Source organism: Somniosus microcephalus, chromosome 6 (assembly GCF_052327205.1).
Source record: "Somniosus microcephalus isolate GS21.2 chromosome 6, FLI_Smic_1.0, whole genome shotgun sequence".
NCBI lineage: Eukaryota > Metazoa > Chordata > Chondrichthyes > Squaliformes > Somniosidae > Somniosus > Somniosus microcephalus.
In genome coordinates, this window is record NC_140992.1 from 211,778,011 (window position 1) to 211,785,432 (window position 7,422).

The following is a 7,422-nucleotide window of genomic DNA, read 5'->3' on the forward strand; positions in this document are numbered from 1 at the left end:
TGGCAGTGACCACCCCTGTATATAAAGCCATAGCAGGCTTCTGTATTTTAGTCTTAAGTTACCCTCTGTTCAAGTAAATACCTGTTTTATTGTTCTCCTGCAGTCCGTGTATTATTTATACTCGGACATTACAATACACACTTCAGGTTTGGTTTGAACAATATACAGTAAACTCTTGTTTAAACGGCACTTAATCATCTGGAATTCTTTAATAACCGGCAAAATAGATAACCGGTAATGTTGCCGAATCCATCCAGCACTCGTTTTGCTGAGTCCGAGTCTCCCGCGGTGGCCGAGTTAGTCAGTGGTTTTTATTTTTGTTTGTGTTAAAAATAGCCTACCTCTCTGTTATCCAGAATTTTTCATCAACCGGCACCATCCTGGTCCCATAGGTACCGGATAAGAAAGAGTTTATTGTATTTCACATTCAATTAAATTGGTGAAAGCAGCTTGGGTACAGCAGGCGCTGCAGCAGATTGAAGGGGAACTCTTTCTCCCATTGATTTGTGGTCCCTCGCTGAAAGAAAGAAAGAAGTTGTACCTTTTACAACCTCAGGATGTCCCAAAGCCAATGATGTACTTCTTGAAATGTAATTCATGTTGTAATGTAAGAGACGCAGCAGCCAGTTTGCACATAGCAAGGTCCCAAAACAGCATTGAGATAATAACCAGATAAGCATTATTTTAAGTGATTTTTTTGAAGGATAAATATTGGCCAGGACATCGGGGAGAACGCCCCTTGTCCTCTTCAAAATAGTGACACGGATTCTTTTATGTCCACCTGAGCGGGCAGACGGGGACTCACTTTAACGTCTCACCTGAAAGGCGGGTAATAACAATACGAATACCAATGAGACCCAAAATATTTATCAACAAAGTTATCCTATTTACATGAAGCTACAAATGCCATCTAATTAATTGAAATCATTCATCACCTAATTGCTCAGTCTGTTGAACATATCATCTGGTTCATCGTCAAATGTGCTGTTGTGGCGTTGCCACATTGGGGAAACAGTATGTGTATGTAGATAAACCTGTATAATCCCTTTTTAACTGCTGTATTCCCCTCCCCCCGCAAGACAGTTGCAAGCTGAGAGGAATAAGGCACGTTCAGACTTGCCTGCTGCTGATAGAAGGAAAACCAATCAGGTTCCAGCAGGTGACCAATCCGTGAGTCATCACAGGTTCGCGGGCTTCACGAATTCAGTGCTGTATTGTGAGAGTTGGAGTAAAGACCTATTTCTTGTAGCTCGCTGTGTTGCCTATTTCTTTACGCGGGAGACCGTAGTCCCCCACATTGGTGACCCCGAATGTCGGCGGCCGAAGCCCCCGACTCACGCAGCCCTACAGAGGCCAGCAACGACCCGATGGCAACCAGCAGCAGCCTGATGTCGGCCGGCGCCGCGTCCTTGAAGCTCCCCACCTTCTGGGAACACCAAGCACCAGCTTGGTTCGCGCACTCGGAGGCCCAATTCACCCTTCGCAGGGTTCAAGACGATCAAGAAAGGTACCTCCACGTAGTCTCAGCACTAGCAAGCTCTACCGCCGCTGAAGTTCTCGACCTGCTGGGGAACCCACCACAGACCGGCAAGTAATCAACCATTAAGGGCTGCTTGCTGCAGGCTTACGGCCTGTCCAAGGAGGAGAGGGCCCGCAGGCTTCTCTCACTACCAGGCCTCGGCGATTCTACCCCGACCCAATTGATGAGCCGGATGCTTGCGCTCCTGGGCTCTGAACCGCAGTGTTTTTTGTTTCGGGCCCTTTTCCTCAGCCTGCTTCCTCAGCAGGTACAGACTGCCCTCGCGGGGTCCCCGATTACGGACTGCGTACAACTGGCAGCCGCCGCGGACAAAGTTTTCGCCGTTGCCCAACTCAGCTGTGCAGCCGCGAGGCTCCCCGACACCACCGAGCGCGCGCCGCCACGCCAGGCCGCAGGACTATGCTACTACCACGCGCGTTTCGGCCACAAGGCCCAACGCTGCAGAGCACCCTGCTCTTTTGATCAAACCAAGATGGCCGCCCGGCCCAACGCACCAGTCCCACGCCGCCACCTAGGCCCGCTCGACCGCACCCCCGCCGCCACGATGGCCATTGGCACTGCAGGTAAACTGCTGTACATAACCGACTCTCTTTCAGGGCGCAGACTCCTTTGCGACACCGGAGCCCAATGCAGCATAATTCCTGCCTCCCAGCTCAACATCCAGGCAGGCTGCAGCGGCCCACCCCTCGTGGCGGCAAATGGCGCAGCCATCGCTACTTTCGGAAAGCGACAGGCCGAGGTTTGTTTCAACGGCCAGCGATTTACGTGGGATTTCGTGACGGCCTCGGTGGCACATCCTTTGCTGGGCGCCGATTTTCTCTGCGCCCACGGACTCCTGGTTGACGTCTGCGACAGGCGCCTGATCGATGCAGCAACTTTCGCTTCACTGGCCTGCCAGCAGAGCAACAGCCCGGCCCTCGTCGGGTCCTGCTCCGCCCCGGCGCATGACGACTACGCCCGGCTACTCGCAGATTTCCCGAGGCTCACACAACCGACCTTCTCAGCCGCGGCAGCTAAGCATGGGGTCGAGCACCACATCGCCACTACGGGACCACCAGTGTTCGCTCGAGCCAGATGCCTGGACCCAGCCAAGATGGCGGTGGCCAAGGAAGAATTCGCCATGATGGAAAAACTGGGCATCATCCGCCGCTCGAACAGCCCTTGGTCATCCCCCGTCCACATTGTGCCCAAGACGGGCGGTGGCTGGCGCCCCTGCAGCGACTACAGACGGCTCAAGGACGCCACCACGCCCGATAGATACCCCATTCCGCACTTCCAAGACTTCTCGGCACATCTAGCAGGAAAGTCCGTCTTTTCCAAGGTCGACCTGATTCGCTGCTATCATCAGGTCCCCGTCCACCACGCAGACGTCCAGAAGACGGCGGTCATCACCCCCTTCGGACTGTTCGAGTTCCTGCGCATGCCCTTCGGGCTTAAGAACGCCACCCAGGCCTTCCAACGGCTCATGAACTCTGTCCTACGGGACCTGAGCTTCCTGTTCGTCTATCTGGACGATATCCTCGTGGCCAGTACCAGCAAGGCCGAGCACATCGCGCATTTGCGCTCCCTTTTCCAGCGCCTCAGCCAACACGGGCTAATCGTCAACCCGGCCAAATGCCAGTTCGGAGCAGCCCAAATTGACTTTCTCGGCCACAGAATCTCGCCAAGGGGAGCCATTCCCCTACCTTCCAAGGTGCAGGTGGTGGCGGACTTTCTCCAGCCCACCTCGGTTAAGGCGCTGCAGGAATTTTTGGGGATGGTCAATTTCTATCACCGGTTCATGCCCAAGGCCGCCGCACTCATGCGCCCCCTCTATGAAGCCACCAGGGGCAAAACGGGCAAAGAGCAACTCACCTGGTCCAGCGAGATGGCGACAGCCTTCCACCAGACCAAAAGCGCCTTGGCCAACGCCACACTACTGGCCCACCCCATCCCGGGCGCCAAGACCGCCCTCACCACGGACGCCTCGGATTACGCCGTCGGCGCCGTCCAGCAACAGTGGGTCAAAGGCGCGTGGCAGCCACTGGCATTTTTCAGCCGACAGCTGCGCAAGAACGAGCAGGCCTACAGCACGTTCGACAGAGAGCTTCTGGCCCTGTTCCTGGCAATCCGGCACTTCCGTTTCCTTCTGGAAGGCCGGCCGTTCACCGCATTCGTGGACCACAAGCCGCTCACTTTCGCCATGGCCAAAGTAACTGAACCCTGGTGCGCGCGCCAACAGCGCCAACTCAACTTCATCTCGGAGTTCACCACGGACATCCGCCATGTCGCCGGCAAGGACAATTTGGTGGCCGACTGCTTCTCAAGACCCTCGCTCCACGCAGTGCACCTGGGCGTCGACTACACCAGCATGGCGAGAGACCAGGCTGCCGACGCGGAGCTCCAGGCCCTCAGGACGTCAACTACCAGCCTCACCCTGGCCGACATCCACTTCCACGCAGCCGGCACAACCCTCCTGTGCGACGTCTCAGCGTCTCAGTCCCCTCGCCTAGGCCGGTTGTTCCATCCGCCTGGCGCAAGCGAGTTTTCGACATCATCGACGGCCTTTCACATCCAGGGATGCGTGCGTCTCAGAAACTTATGTCCGCCAAGTTCATCTGGCCTGGACTCCGCAAGGATGTGAGAGACTGGACCAACACATGCGTGCCGTGTCAGCGCACTAAGGTCCAGCAGCACACCAAGGCGCCATTGGAGTGTTTCCCGGTGCCCGAGAGGCGTTTCGACCACGTCCACATCGATCTGGTAGGCCCCTTGCCGCCGTCGCACGGTTTTACACACCTGCTCACGATCGTCGGCCGCACCACCAGATGGCCCGAGGTGGTTCCCCTCGCCTCCGCCACCATGACCGACGTCGCGCGAGCATTCGTCTCGACATGGGTGGCCCGGTTCGGCGTGCCGACGGACATATCCTCGGACAGAGGCCCCCAGTTCACCTCCCACTTGTGGAATGCCATCATCGCCGGCCTCGGCACCAAGTTGCACAGGACAACAGCCTACCACCCGCAGGCCAACGGGCTCTGCGAGCGCTTTCATCGTTCTTTGAAAGCCTCCCTCTGCGCCAGCCTGGCCGACGCCAGCTGGATCGACAAACTACCCTGGGTTCTCCTGGGCTGGCGTACCGCGCCCAAAGAGGACCTCCGTGCCTCTGCGGTCGAGATGGTCTACGGCCAACCGCTCAGAGTACCAGGCGACTTCCTCCCCCTGACAACGGAGCCGTGGTCGGCCGCCAGACAGCTTTCCCTGCACCAGGACGCGGCCCAGCAATTCCGTCCAGTGCCCACTTCGCAACACGTCCCGCAGCCGTCCTACGTGCCTCGAGACTTATGACATGCGGAGTTCGTCTTCGTGCGCCGGGACGCGCACAGAGGCCCGCTGCAGGCACCGTACACCGGCCCCTTCCCAGTATTGGAGACGGGGGACAAAGCTTTTCTTATCGATGTCGGCGGGAAGCCGGACCTTATTTCAGTAGACCGCCTCAAACCGGCGCACCTGGACCTCAGCTTCCCATTTCAGCCGGCTCTTCCCCCATGGCGGGGCAGACCTCGCGCGTTGGCGGCGGCCCCACAAGAGGGCCAAGACACGCCAGAACCTTACTTCCCGGCCGCCGCCCCACCTTCGCCGGCAGCCGGTCCAGCCAGCCCACCGGCAGACCAGCCACGAGGCCAGCTGACAAACCAACCGGCCGACCTCCCAGACAGCCCTCCTCACACGCCAGATGGCTACTACAGCCGCTACGGCCGCTTGGTCAAACCTCCGCAGAGACTGACTTTTACAGTTAACGAGGATTCTGGGGGGGCGTATGTGGCGTTGCCACATTGGGGAAACACTGTGTGTTTGTAGATAAACCTGTATAATCCCCTTTTAACTGCTGTATTCCCCTCCCCCCGCAAGACAGTTGCAAGCTGAGAGGAATAAGGCACGTTCAGACTTGCCTGCTGCTGAGAGAAGGAAAACCAATCAGGTTCCAGCAGGTGACCAATCCATGAGTCATCACAGGTTCGCGGGCTTCACGAATTCAGTACTGTATTGTGAGAGCTGGAGTAAAGACCTATTTCTTGTAGCTCGCTGTGTTGCCTATTTCTTTACGTGGGAGACCGTAGTCCCCCACATTGGTGACCCCGAATGTCGGCGGCCGAAGCCCCCGACTCACGCAGCCCTACAGAGGCCAGCAACGACCCGATGGCAACCAGCAGCAGCCTGATGTCGGCCGGCGCCACGTCCTTGAAGCTCCCCACCTTCTGGGAACACCAAGCACCAGCTTGGTTCGCGCACTCGGAGGCCCAATTCACCCTTCGCAGGGTTCAAGACGATGAAGAAAGGTACCTCCACGTAGTCTCAGCACTAGCAAGCTCTACCGCCGCCGAAGTTCTCGACCTGCTGGGGAACCCACCACAGACCGGCAAGTACTCAACCATTAAGGGCCGCTTGCTGCAGGCTTACGGCCTGTCCAAGGAGGAGAGGGCCCGCAGGCTTCTCTCACTACCAGGCCTCGGCGATTCTACCCCGACCCAGTTGATGAGCCGGATGCTTGTGCTCCTGGGCTCTGAACCGCAGTGTTTTTTGTTTCGGACTCTTTTCCTCAGCCTGCTTCCTCAGCAGGTACAGACTGCCCTCGCGGGGTCCCCGATCACGGACTGCGTACAACTGGCAGCCGCCACGGACAAAGTTTTCGCCCTCGCCCAACTCGGCTGTGCAGCCGCGAGGCTCCCCGACACCAGCGAGTGCGCGCCGCCACGCCAGGCCGCAGAACTATGCTACTACCACGCGCGTTTCAGCCACAAGGCCCAACGCTGCAGAGCACCCTGCTCTTTCGATCAAACCAAGATGGCCGCCCGGCCCAACGCACCAGTCCCGCGCCGCCACCTAGGCCCGCTCGACCGCACCCCCGCCGCCACGATGGCCATCGGCACCGCAGGTAAACTGCTGTACATAACCGACTCTCTTTCAGGGCGCAGATTCCTTTGCGACACCGGAGCCCAATGCAGCATAAATCCTGCCTCCCAGCTCGACATCCAGGCAGGCCGCAGCGGCCCACCCCTCGTGGCGGCAAATGGCGCAGCCATCGCTACTTTCGGAAAGCGACGGGCCGAGGTTTGTTTCAACGGCCAGCGATTTACGTGGGATTTCGTGACGGCCTCGGTGGCACATCCTTTGCTGGGCGCCGATTTTCTCTGCGCCCACGGACTCCTGGTCGAGGTCTGCGACAGGCGCCTGATCGACGCAGCAACTTTCGCTTCACTGGCATGCCAGCAGAGCAACAGCCTGGCCCTCGTCGGGTCCTGCTCCGCCCCGGCGCATGACGACTGCGCCCGCCTACTCGCAGATTTCCCGAGGCTCACACAACCGACCTTCTCAGCCACGGCAGCCAAGCATGGGGTCGAGCACCACATCGCCACTACGGGACCACCAGTGTTCGCTCGAGCCAGCTGCCTGGACCCAGCCAAGATGGCGGTGGCCAAGGAAGAATTCGCCACGATGGAAAAACTGGGCATCATCCGCCGCTTGAACAGCCCTTGGTCGTCCCCCCTCCACATTGTGCCCAAGCCGGGTGGTGGCTGGCGCCCCTGCGATGACTACAGACGGCTCAACGATGCCACCACGCCCGATAGATACCCCATTCTGCACATCCAAGACTTCTCGGCACATCTAGCAGGAAAGTCCATCTTTTCCAAGGTCGACCTGATTCGCGGCTACCATCAGGTCCCCGTCCACCATGCAGACGTCCAGTAGACGGCGGTCATCACCCCCTTCGGACTGTTCGAGTTCCTGCGCATGCCCTTCGGGCTTAAGAACGCTGCACAGGCCTTCCAACAGCTCATGGACTCTGTCCTACGGGACCTGAGCTTCCTGTTCGTCTATCTGGACGATATCCTCGTGGCCAG